We start from the raw sequence: 13,285 nt of genomic DNA, 5'->3' as shown, positions 1-13,285 counted from the left end.
TAATTTTATGCATTTTAGTCATATTTTATAAAACTAATTTCTCATTAATTTACGCGAAAAGAAGCCTTTATTTCTAGTGTCATGAGTTGATCGAAAATGACGACTCCCTATCAATAATCATTCCAAAAATGTTAAGACTTCATATGATGAATTTGCCAATTATGATTGTGATTTAAACAATATCCAAGGTTAAAGTAATGACTTTCAACCAAATTTGCTTAAATTTCAAAAGTAGGTTAAAAATGTTAAACCATTGAAATTATAGCGATTATTATGATTACTGTGATTTGAACAATATTCAAGGTTAAAGTAATGACTTTCAATCAAATTTGCTTAAATTTCAAAAGTAGGTTAAAAATCTTAAATCATCGAAATTATAGTGATTATAATTATTACTATGATTTAAACAATATTCAAGGTTATTGTTATGACTTTCAACCAAATTTGCTTATAATTATTCAAATGCTTATAAGGCAAAATAAGTGATAAGCCAATAAACTTTATATTTTTTAGCTTGCAAGCACACTTCAAAGTTGACCAATAAGTTTACAATTTTATCCATTACATTAAGGACAAATTTCATAATACCATATTTTAACTTATCATCATTGCTTAAAATCCCAATCCTACAAAATAGTTACAATTTTTTTATTTTCTCTAAACATCCAAATACATCACATCAATCCGCTTTACTTAAATTCACGCACACACAGAGTTCACGATAGAATTCACTCTTTCCTCCACTAACCAAAAATCATCTCCTTCACCGATTTCCTCCATTATCATCCTTATTCCATCAATTTCTTTGCTCATTTTAATCGGTTGACACAACAAACTAAATTTGTCAATCGGGCCAATTCGGCCCAACCCCTCGGATCTGGTTTGGTCTAGTCTCCTATTTTAATGGGTCGGTCCATACTGAGCCCAACATTAAAAAACCTTCTGACGGCCCATCACCGATCTAGTTAAGAATGTAACTGGTCTAACCAGTATTGGACTGGGTCAACTCGGCCCAATTCGATTAGTGGATTGGTTATCGATCCTTCAAGTAAAAAAAAGGCTAAATTCAAATTTTCATGTCTTTTTCAATATATACATTCAATATATACTATATATACATACATATATACTACTAAATGCTTTAAACAAAATATATACCACATATATACATTATTAATGATACTAATTTAGTAAACATACACATATATTACATTCCATTTCTATTTTAAAAAATATAAACACATATGTACGTTCAACTTATACAACATAAAATACAACTTGAAATAATATACATACAACTTATATAAATTATATATTATAGTATATTAGAAAAATACATAAAATATACATACAATAACTTGAAATATTACTAGAAATAATATACGTTCAATATATACTACCACTTGAAAACATATATACATTATATATTTTATAATACACTAGAAAATTACACACAAATATACATACAATATATACTAGTTGAAATACTACTTGAAACAATATTCATTCAATATATACTACTTAAAATACTACTTGAAACAATATACATACAACATATACGCATTACATTTTATATGACTTTAGAAACATAGAAATATGTATACATTCAATATCTAGCTTAAAAAATATATACACATACATACATTCAACATATACTACTTATAATATTACTTGAAATGATATGCATACAACATATATACATTATATATTATACTACATTAGAAAACATACACACAAATATACATACAAAATATAGTTATATACTACTTGAAACAATATACATTCAATATATACTACTTAAAATACTACTTAAAACTATATACATATAACTTATATATATTACATATTATACTACTTTAAAAAATATACACATAAATATACATACAATGTATAGTTATATACTACTTGAAATACTAGTTTAGTTACGCGCCTTACGTTTGAACCTATATGTTCAATGTTAATCAAGTGAGTAACCCTTAAAATAATTTAGCTTTCATATATAAATATGCTAGACTTTTTTATTTTATTTTTCGATTACGATATATTCGTTTATGACCAAATAATACAAAATGATCCACAATGAGGCAACCACAATAAATTAATACTGTAACATTACCTTCGTATAAATTTGTAAGTCTTGATGCTTTATATCTCTTGATTATCAATCCTTAATATGTGAAAACCATCTAAAGCAAGTAACAAAGGGGTCATATTACAAAAGATATGTCTCTCCATCTGTTGGCATCCTATGCTTATGTTTTAATAATGACAAACTAATGAAAGGATCTTTGCAGGATATTGGAAGGCTACTAATGATAAAAATATGTCTCACACAAATATATAAAGGATTAGAGAAAATTAATGGAAGCAAGAAATTCGGCTCTAGGAATGAAAGGATATCAAATCATGATCTACGACATTCAAGCGAATCAATCAAAATAAGAACAAAAGAAAAGAAAATCATTGTCCCGGGATCACGACAAATCAGATCAATCACAACGAAATAAAAGAAAGAAAAGATCACGAACAGCTTGAAAAAACATCAATCACTACAAAAGCAAAAGGAAGAAAAAATTATGGATATATCTGATATGGACGTGAGTGAAAGCCATGTATAGACATATATGATATGGACATATTATAAAGTAACATTCCTCAATCAAGGAATCAATTCAAATCCTTGATTGAGAAGAAATCTCTTGGGTTTCCTTACGAAGAGCAGTACCTGAAGACTATAAAAGAAGAAAACTAAAGATAGACAAAAGTTACGCAACTTTAAGGAGAAATATCAAAGTGCCTCAATCTTAGTCTCACAAAGCTTTATAATCTGTAGCTTACAATTGTTATATAAAGAGTAGGATCGAGTCAACTTTGTAATACAAATTGAAGCTGTGTTTCAATATTTGAAGAACAAAATAAGTCTTCAGAACTTTTTTCTCATCATTGTACTCGAGCCAACACTGAAAGATCTAAGGAAACTTTGAAACCCAAGGGGACTGGAAGTAGGCACCACATTGGTGTTCTGAATCAAGATAAATCTTTGTGTTCCTTACTTTAAATTCAGTTATTTATTTATGTGCTTATTTTAAGTCTAATCTATTTTGTGAAGTATACTAATCTGCAGGCAAGTCAACTGTGAGGAATCAATAGTCGACTCACAGAAATTTTTAATTCACCCTCTCCTCTTGAATTTATATTGGTTTCAGAGCAGCTCTCACCAATAGTGTTGCTTAACCACACATAAGCAAAGATCAAACAACAAACTATCAAATCCTCGGTGCTCTTGTTCAAGATGGTCACTCCTCCATAAGACCACCATACTTTTATAGACCACACAAATTTTACTGGAAGAACAAATTCAAATATTTTTTCCAATCAAATGACTTCCAAGACTGGGTTGTTATTAAGAAGGGACCAAACCCGATCCCAGGACATAAAGACAAGCAAAAGGACAAAGACAAAGAATCGAGCAGTACTGACATAGAAGACATTGAAAGCTTCGACGTCACCAAAGAACAATAAGAGGTAATCCAAACTAATGCACATGCTATAAGTTTGCTTTTTTGTTTAGTTAGTGGAGAAGAATACGACAAGATATCAACCTATGAGACTGCAAAAGAAATGTGGGACAAATTGGAGGTAACATATGAAGGAACCACGAAAGTCAAAATGTCAAAGATCGCTGTCCTGATCAATGATTACGAGCTCTTCAAAATTGAAGAAAATGAGAATATTGAAACAATATTTTCCAGATTTATCAAGATTGTATGCGAACTAAAATCATTGGGGCTGATCTATCCACATAGCCTGCAAGTCCAAGAGCTGGTCCAGAGTCTCCGAAAAATTTAGGAAACCAAGGCTGCTATTCTGGAAGAGGGAGATCTTCACAACATGACATATAATGAACTATGAGGCAACCTCATTGCATATGAACGTAATTATATCAACAGGTAGCACAAGGAAGAAAAGAATAAATCAGTAGCCTTTAATGCCGCACTAACTAAAGAAGAGGACATTCTGGAAGATACCAATAGCGAAGGAATAACTCTCATAAATTATGGAGTAAGGCGGATCATGGGACAGAGACAACAAAGATCCCAAGGATCCAAGAATAATGACTTTACTAGAAATGATGATCGTTGTTATTACTGTGGAAGGCCTGGCTACTTCAAACAAAACTGTCCAAAATTAAGAAAAAGATTATCTAGAAAGAATTAAAATTTTGGAGCTTGGAATGATGAAGATAAAATCGAAGAAGAAATAGAAGCCGCCAATATGTGCTTCATGGTAACAAGTGAATCTAGTAAGGTAAGACCACACGATTGTCATGATTATAATATTCTTGAATCTAATTTAGATATGATACTGACGAGCTTTAAAAAAATATATATGATATAACAAACTTGTTCAAGAGAAGAAAAGTACGAAGCTCAATTTAAACGAAAACTCAAAGAGGAACAAAGAAACTATCAAATAGAAGTCGAAGCATGTCAAATTAAAATTGACTTACTTCATGAAGAGCTTGATGATGTAAAAATACAATTATAAACTATTACAAAATCACCAATCCATAGTTTCGTGATATCGAACTCTTTTAAAAACAATTCAAGTTCCTCATCAGAGTTGTTTATATCAGCCAAGACCTTTTTATCCCCTCGAGGACATGTCTGTTTCATTTGTCGATAGATAAGGCACAAATCCTATAGCTGAAGGCATAAGCCTAAGAGTGTATGGGTTTGGAAGCCCAAAGGAAGCATATCTAACCTGCAAGGATCCAAGACCACTTGTATACCTGAACAAAATTAAATTTTTTATTTTGCAGGAACAAGTCTGCAAAGGTTATAAGAAGGAATGTGGGTCATTGTAAATAGATGTTCCAGGCACATGACCAAAAATAATGAAAACTTTTCTGCTTTAAAGAATTTAGATAGGGGATCAGTCAAATTTGGTGACAACGCTAGAGACAACGTCATCGGAGTTGGCTTAGTAAATATCAGCTCCTCATGTGAGTTTACTGAAGTGTACTTGGTAGATGTCCTCAAGCATAACTTACTCACCATCAGTCAACTGTGTGACCCCGGATTTGGAGTCTCCTTTAAAGTTGAAAATTGCTCCATCAAACATGACAAAAGAGATCTCTCTCTCATCGGTGAACACATTAATAATAATTATGTCTTAAATAGTCTTGACTTTGCTACCTTAACCTACCTCACTGTGAAAACCAATGATATTTGGTTATATCACAGAAGGTTTGGGTATGCTAGTAGGCATATCATTGAGAAATTGTCTAGACTGGAATTGGTGAAAGGTCTGTCAAAACTTAAGTTTGAAAAAGATCACATTTGTGATTCTTGCCAATTGGGTAAACAGACCCAGACATCATTTAAAATCAAATACATTGTCTCTACTACCAAGCCTCTTCAAACAATCCACATAGATCTATTTGGCCCTACCAAGACCGCAAGTATTGGTGAAAAGAGATATGTTTTCGTTATAGTTGATGACTACTCATGTTTTACTTCGGTAATATTTCTTGATCATAAACATGATAATTTCAAAAGTTTTGAGATCTTTTGTAGAAAGGTAAAATCCGAACACGTTATCACTTATGTTCACAGTGATCATGGAGGAGAATTTAAAAATAAGGTGTTTAAGGAATATTGTGCTCAGAATGGATACCCTCAGAACTTCTCATCACCTCGGCCTCCTCAGAAAAATGATGTGGTGGAGCAAAAAAATCGGTCCCTCCAGGAAACTTCTAGGACCATGTTATTAGAACATAATCTCCCAGATCACTTTTGGACGAAAGCAATAAGCACAGTTGTAACTTCCCGTATTTTCAGGTTATACTTTGAAGCGTCGTTCTTACGTGTGTAAACTATAATACCATGATTTGATTTTTAATTCATGTGTCATTATACTTATACTAGTGTGTGAAGTGATTTAGAGGTAAAAAATATTCATATAAATCACTTAGAACAAAGTTGAGCCAAGAGCCTTTGATTCATCCAAAGTTTGGTATTCGATTCTATAAGGGTCTACTTTGAATATGTATAACTTTTTATGTACGTAGAATTTTTCATCTAAAGACCCACCAAATTGTATATAATTGAGTTAGCTTTTCTACGATACTAATTTTGCCTTAATACGATACCTGAGCAAAAATTTATGACCTTTTTCGTGAGAGGCAGAAAGGTATCGCGATAGCCCTGTGCCGCGAGGGCTGCTTAACCTAACTAGAGGTCGCGTCACGATGGTGATTTCCACAGGAAAAAGAGGCCAAGGGGAAGTTTAGTCCTTTCTCCTCAACCCCAGTCGTCCAAACATTCTTTATAACTCAAAAGGGGCATTATTTGCCCATCTTCCTCACAACAACTAACATAAAAACCTTCCCCTTTCCCATAAACAAAGTTCAAGTTTTCTCTCAAGAACACAAAGAATTCAAGCTTCAATTTGAAGATTCCTTCAAGGAATCTAAGAGTTCAAGATTCCAAGTTCAATAATTCTTCAAGAAATATCAAGAATAAAATTTCTTTCACAAGTTCATCATTCAAGTTCCAAGATTCAAGCTTTCTTCACAATTCAAAAAATTAACGTATGTGGGGTTATGAAGAAGGATATTCTTTGATCCTTGTTCCTAAAACATGTTTTAAAGTTAAATTTACATAATTTTCAATTTAGAGTTCATACCTAAATATCATTGTTTTGAGTTTACGAAGTTAGAAAGTGATTTATGTGTTGAATTGCATAGTTATTTTCACAAGTTTATGCGTGTGACTTGATTTCACATATTGAGAATTGAATTTCATTATCTTTCTTGACTAGAATTGTTAAGGTATTTCAAGATTATTATTATTGAGCATTAAGTTTGTTGTGATTTGACATGACTTTCAAGATGGATTTGAAGCCCCAAGTTTAAATCTTGATATTTTAAGAAAGATAATATATAAGCATTCTTTGATAAACATGTATTCAGATTTTAAGAAAGATTTGATCTTGATCCTAAATAGAGATAAGGAATCCACATTGTTCATATAGTTTATGATTTACAGAAAGAGAAGCATAATTGATTTTTATTATAAACCCTTGTGCTATTTTAAGGTGGATTTCCTAAATTCCGAGCGATAAGTATGGGAGTAATATTTAGCACCGAGTTGTGTATGATTCTAAAGGTTTCATGCCCTAGAACTACGCACCACCATAGGTTTAAGAATGCCCATAGTGGGCTAAGTTAGTGATCACTTAAGATAAAGTTCTATTTCGATGGAAAGTATAAAACAACTCCCCCAACGTGGGTAAGACGTTGGACTCCGTAACAGCTCACATGATTTATGTCGGTTAGAAGAAACTCCCAATAGAAATAGTAAAAGTACAAATTTTAGAACTAAGTGTTATGACTCACAAAAATTATCTATGCTTTATATACTCATGCAGTACATGTTTTATTCAGCTAAGGTGAGTCATTTACACTTAGCATGCATCCTTTGAAAGTTTTGTATGGAGATTGAGTTATTGTTTTACTTATGCATTCACCCCCACATGCTTAGTACATTCAAAAAGTACTGATCCACATATACGTCTATATGTTACATTGTCTCATAATGTAGATACCAGTTGTAGCCCAAACATCATAATCAGACAGTGTGCAGCTTCCAGTCAGTAGCTGATGAGTCATTTTGATTCGAGGGCTCGAGTTAGTCATAGTTCGAGTAGCATCTTATTTTTTTATTCAGTCGTATTAATTATGGATAGATGGGGGTCATGTCCTGGCTACCTATAGTCAATATTAGTAGAGGCTTCATAGACAACCAGTAGAGTTGATGTATTTGATTCTAGTCTTGTTTTGTATAAATAGAGTAGTAATTATTTTATAGTTTTGTATTGATCATATTTAAACAATATTTATCTTCTACATTTTCTTTTGAATTTGTGTATTTTATTCAGTGCTCACTAGTTATGCCAGTATAAGGGTTATCTTGGGATCACTTGTGGTCCTAAGCACCATATGATGACTAGAGGGTAGTCTCGAGTCGTTCAAACTTGGTATCAAAGCTCAGAGTTCAAGTGTCCTAGAGTGTCTAGAAAGTCGTGTCTAGTAAGTCTTGTCGAACGGTACAGAGATGTTTGTACTTTTCTTTGAGAGTCTACAAGGCATTTAAGAAGAGTTTTCTTTCTTTCATACTCTAGATCATACAGTAAAGTTGTTCTTTCTTAAACTTCTACCAATTTGTGTGTTACCCCATAATTCTCTATTTATAACCTTCAGAGATAACCTAAGTACTAAATTCCAATTCCACTCGAGATAACGCTATCAAATTTACTATCAGTAACTTCAAAAGTCATACAGGGGGCTTAAAAGAAGCTCGCTAGTGTGTTGTAAGTACCTTAAGTTGAAAGCTCTTGCCCTCTTCCATATGAGTTGTTTAGTTAAGACAGAATAATATATGTATTGATATTCATCATTAACCCTTCAAGACAGATAGTGCTCATGAGAGAAGATAGTATGAATCTTTGTTGTTAAATAGAATTTGCATTCGAGGGATAGTATGACATTGAGTGTTATGATTCATAAGTATTAAAACCTTATTATAATTGGAAGTAAGGGTTTAGAAGTGTAGTGACAAGAAAAGTGGTAATGGCAGTTGATCAAATATTTATAGATGAACTTTTGCATAAGATCGAGTTAGTAGTAAGGTGATATATCCTCGTGTGTTAGTTTAGTAAAAGGTAGAGAAAGAGTTATTAGTTAAGGTGAATTATTGTTTGCTTGAAGTAGGAAAAGAGTTATTGATAGTAGTTTTTATGTTAGAAAAATTAGGTTATTGATGAAAGTATTTGGTGGTTGAGTATTGTGAATTTAGGCTTCTCTTGCTGTTGCAAAGAGTTTAGTTGAAACTTATAGAGATATGAAATAAATTTAGGTGTATATATGGGTCAATAGCACTGACTTGTAGAGAGAGGATGTGCTAATGGATTATAATAAGATAGGCCATACGATCGTGATCAATTATTGTTATTATAAGGTTCTGGTGGACTAGTGTTTCTTGATACTTTATTCTATATCTTTTAAGTGAGAATAGTATGTGAGGTTGGGTTGTAAATCATGTTTAACGCTAGACGCTAAGTTTGACCAGTGGATGATCATTAAGGTGGAAATAATGATTGATTGGTTAGTGATGCTAGTTATATGGAAGTGATCTAGTAGCCTTGAACAGTGTATGCAAGAGTTAAAGTTCAGTTATTCATAATTAAGTATGTTGTAGAGGTGTGCCCAAGGTGATATGGGGTTGCATTATTTTCTAAGGTTATTACGTGTTGTGTGTGGTTAGTAGTACCCTTGAGTTACTAAGTGGAATGAGGCGAGTTATATAGTATATGGTGTTCTTAATAGCTAAGTTAAGGAGTTATGGATTGATAATGTTAAACCTTTTGATATGATCTTGATTCTCATGGTTTAGAAATATAAGTTTAGAGTTGTGATATTGGTAGGCTATGACAGAAGTAGTATGGTTCATTAAAGGTTTGGGGATATCCATGTTAAGTGTTAGAAACTAAGTTTGAATCTTTGAAGATTGAGCTAATAGAAATAAGAGTTGAAGATCTAGATGGTGTGCACTCTGGCTATGGTAATACTCATGCAGATTCTAAGTTAGTAAGTGTTCAAGTTATTATATGATGACTATTGGGGCTATAAAAAAATAGAGTTGTATCTCAGGAGGAAGTATAAGCAGTGAGTTTTACACTTTCAGGTGCAGTATTTCAGGGTGAGTTTATGTTTAGTATTCATGTGTATTGTTATATCTTAGACTCTAGAGTAAAGTGGTTGTAGTTTAGTTTAGAGTTAGTAAAAGGGTCCACAGGCTTAGAGTGATAGCTTTAAGCTAAAGGGGAAATGATACAATAAGTAACCAAGTCAGGCTTTCAGATTCTAGTAGTGATACTAGTATGTTCTAGAGCAGCAATAAGGGAGGAAGGTATCCATCCCATTCTTATCTCAGTGCAAATTATTGTACTTCAGTAACTACGATATGGACTCATGCCTTATGTGTCAGTTCCATGATCATAGTTCATGTTCATGCATATAATAGAGCATCATGTACTCTCCCAGTTCCTAGTATGAGGAGTTTCTGTTCATTCAGCAGTACGAATCATGTTCCTAGAATTTATGAACTCCAAACTCAGGTCATGCAACTCATGACTCTTGTACTCATGATTTATAGTATGCTCAATTCCCATAACTCATGATACACTCCTAATGATTAGAGAGATTCAGTTTATTGCTATGTATGCCCTCAATTTAGATCTCTTTAATGAATCCATGCTTTTGATACTCTATTCCTCGGGCATCAGTTATGTGTCCAAGTTATGCATAGTATTCTTTCATGTTTCAGGTCTTCATGTTCTAACTTTTCAGTGACCCCTCCTTATGAAATGATAGTGGTGATGAGACATTGTTTAGATGGGAGAGAGTAAATGTTTCTTGTTGGGGAAAGATTTTTGTATGTTTGTTCTAAGTAAGGCTATAAGTTTCAAGGAATATTGAGGTACATCTTTTGATATATGTCATAGTTAGTTGAAATTTCATATGTGTTTGTCATGGTAAATCGCGACAAGTACCATTATGACCCTCATTTTTGGGTCGTAACACATATCATATGGTAATATTCTTCAATCAAGGAATCAATTCAAATCCTTGATTGAGAAGAAATCTCTTAGGTTTCTTTACAAAGAGCAGCAGCTGAAGACTATAAAAGAAAACGACTAAAGATAGACAAACGTTACGCAACTTCAAGGAGAAATCTCAAAGTGTCTCAATCTTAGTCTCACAAAGCTTTGTAATCTGTAGCTTACAATTGTTATATAAACAGTAGGATCGAGTCAACTTTGTAATACAAACTGAAGCTGTGTCACAAGATTTGAATAACAAAATAAGTCTTCGAAACTTGTTTCTCATCATTGTACTAGAGCCAACACTGAAAGATCAAGGAAACGTTGAAACCTAAGGGGACTAGAAGTAGGCACCACATTGGTGTTCCGAACCAGGATAAATCTTTGTGTGTTCTTACTTTAAATTCAGTTATTTATTTACAAGCTTAATTTAACTCTAATCTATTTTGTGATGTGTACTGATGTGCAAGAAAGTTGACTGTGAGGAATCAACAGTCGAATCACAGAAATTTTAATTCCCCCCTCCTTGAATTTCACCATCTGCTTGAAAAAATTTCAACTTGAGGAATACTAAAAAATTTCTGAAATCTGAAATAAATATATCATTTTTGAATCGATATTAGACTAAAGGATATGTAAAATAACAAAATCATATTCCAGCTTAACCAAATTTCAACAAAAATTTAAAATTTACAGGCATAGCCTTTCAGGATTAATCTGTACTTCTATTTGGTAAATCCAAATATTTGCAATAATCCCTCTTAATGTTCCCTCTCCAAAATATGTGCAATAATATAAGCAACCCTCGTATCCTACATAATATTTATTTTAACGGTGGATTTAATGATATCGTTATATAATGATGAATTTAATGATATAATACAATAAAATTTAAGTAGCAATCAAAACAAACATTATATTTTAACCATGAACACAAATACAGAATAAAATATAAAATAATACAACACATATCTACTCCTATGCCACCACAATCATACAAAAAAAATATTTTTTTTTTAAAAAAGTAACATCAATCAACAATTTTGAACACAAAAAATAAACAGTTGATCATACTAACGCACCACAAAAAAAAGAGTTGGCATTTAATTAGAACTCTCTTTGTAATTCTTTTCCCAAAAAATATCATGTTGGACCAAAAAAAGCAGCGCGATTGACTTTGTTCTTTTTTTTTTTAAATTAAAGAGTACGACTCCTATTATATAAATAACTTTTTAAATTGTATTTACTTAATGTATTTTTTTTTTTTTAAAAAGCACGATTCCTGTTCAAATTTTATCTTGCATAAACAAAGACTTCAAAGAAATTTGTACCTATTTATTTTAGTTGTCAAAATATTATGAAATTAATTAAATAATTAGAAAAATAAGTGCAAAAATACTTTTATCTATTGCAGATATTTTTTAATGAAGGACAAAAAGTTCAAATCACTTTTCTATCCTTCATATTAAGGTAATAATTAAATCAGAGTTATTTAAAAAAATAGTAAAAGAACCCCGCCTTTAAAAAGACCAATTCTCTCTCCATTATAATTAAAAAATTCACTATTAATTTATTAAATGTGGATTAAACACTACTCCCTGTATTTCAAAATAATTGAATTATTCAGGTATTTTTTAGTGTTTAAAATAAGTGAATTTTTCAAAGCCCAAGAGAATTGTTGGAACTTTTTTCCATATTTACCCTTTCATTTAATGGGGTCTTAGATACTTCATATTTTCTAGGAGAATAAGTTAAGAATTATTAAAAGGATAAAGGTAAAAAGTAGTCTACAAATTATGTTCTTAGATATTTTTCTTAAAGGGTGTGCCATATTCCAATAATTCAATTATTTTGAAATAAAGAAGTAACATAAAAGAAGAAAAGAATGTTAAAAATCTGTTGATCATAATCAAAGAAAAAGTAAATTAATCAATCTTCAAAATAAGGTATGGAGTCATCACTAATAGCCTTGATAAAATACTAACAATTTATTCATCCAATCTTCTAAAATCAATTTATTTTGAAACATATATCTTAAAAAATTATTTTTTTATAAAAGAGAAATTGAATCAATGGCCTATTGGAAACAATCTCTTTATCATAAAAATAGAGATACAGTTTTTGTATATCCTACTCTCCTCAAATTCCACTTGTGGAATTATAGTTCGGAACAAAAACTTCTTTTTTTAAGCTTATGAAAATAACTTCTACTACTCCATACAAACATAGAAACACTTACATTTTTTTCAAAAACTTGATCAAAAGTCTTAGAATATAAGTTTGAAGATTTTGTTGTCATAGCTCAAATTAGGAATTTTAATTGTTAGTATCAAGTTATAATTAGTTGATAAAACATCCTAAGCTTTTGATAAAGAATCTAAGGCAATGGCAAACCATTACATGTAGTTGCTCAACTCTTTCGATCCATCTAGAAACATTTATTCAAATATTCATATAATGTAAAGGGAAAGAGAATAAAGAAACTTATATTTCTTTCAATATTTAGTGTAACTAATCATTTTACTTCATAAAGTACCCAACTTTCATCATCTATTTCCTGGATATAGCCATGAAATTGATTCTTTTTGGATCAACTTATGCTATCAACAGAACAATC

This window comes from Capsicum annuum, chromosome 6 (genome assembly GCF_002878395.1).
Source record: "Capsicum annuum cultivar UCD-10X-F1 chromosome 6, UCD10Xv1.1, whole genome shotgun sequence".
Classification (NCBI taxonomy): Eukaryota; Viridiplantae; Streptophyta; class Magnoliopsida; order Solanales; family Solanaceae; genus Capsicum; species Capsicum annuum.
The sequence above is the reverse complement of the archived record's forward strand: the minus strand, read 5'-3'. Positions refer to the sequence as shown.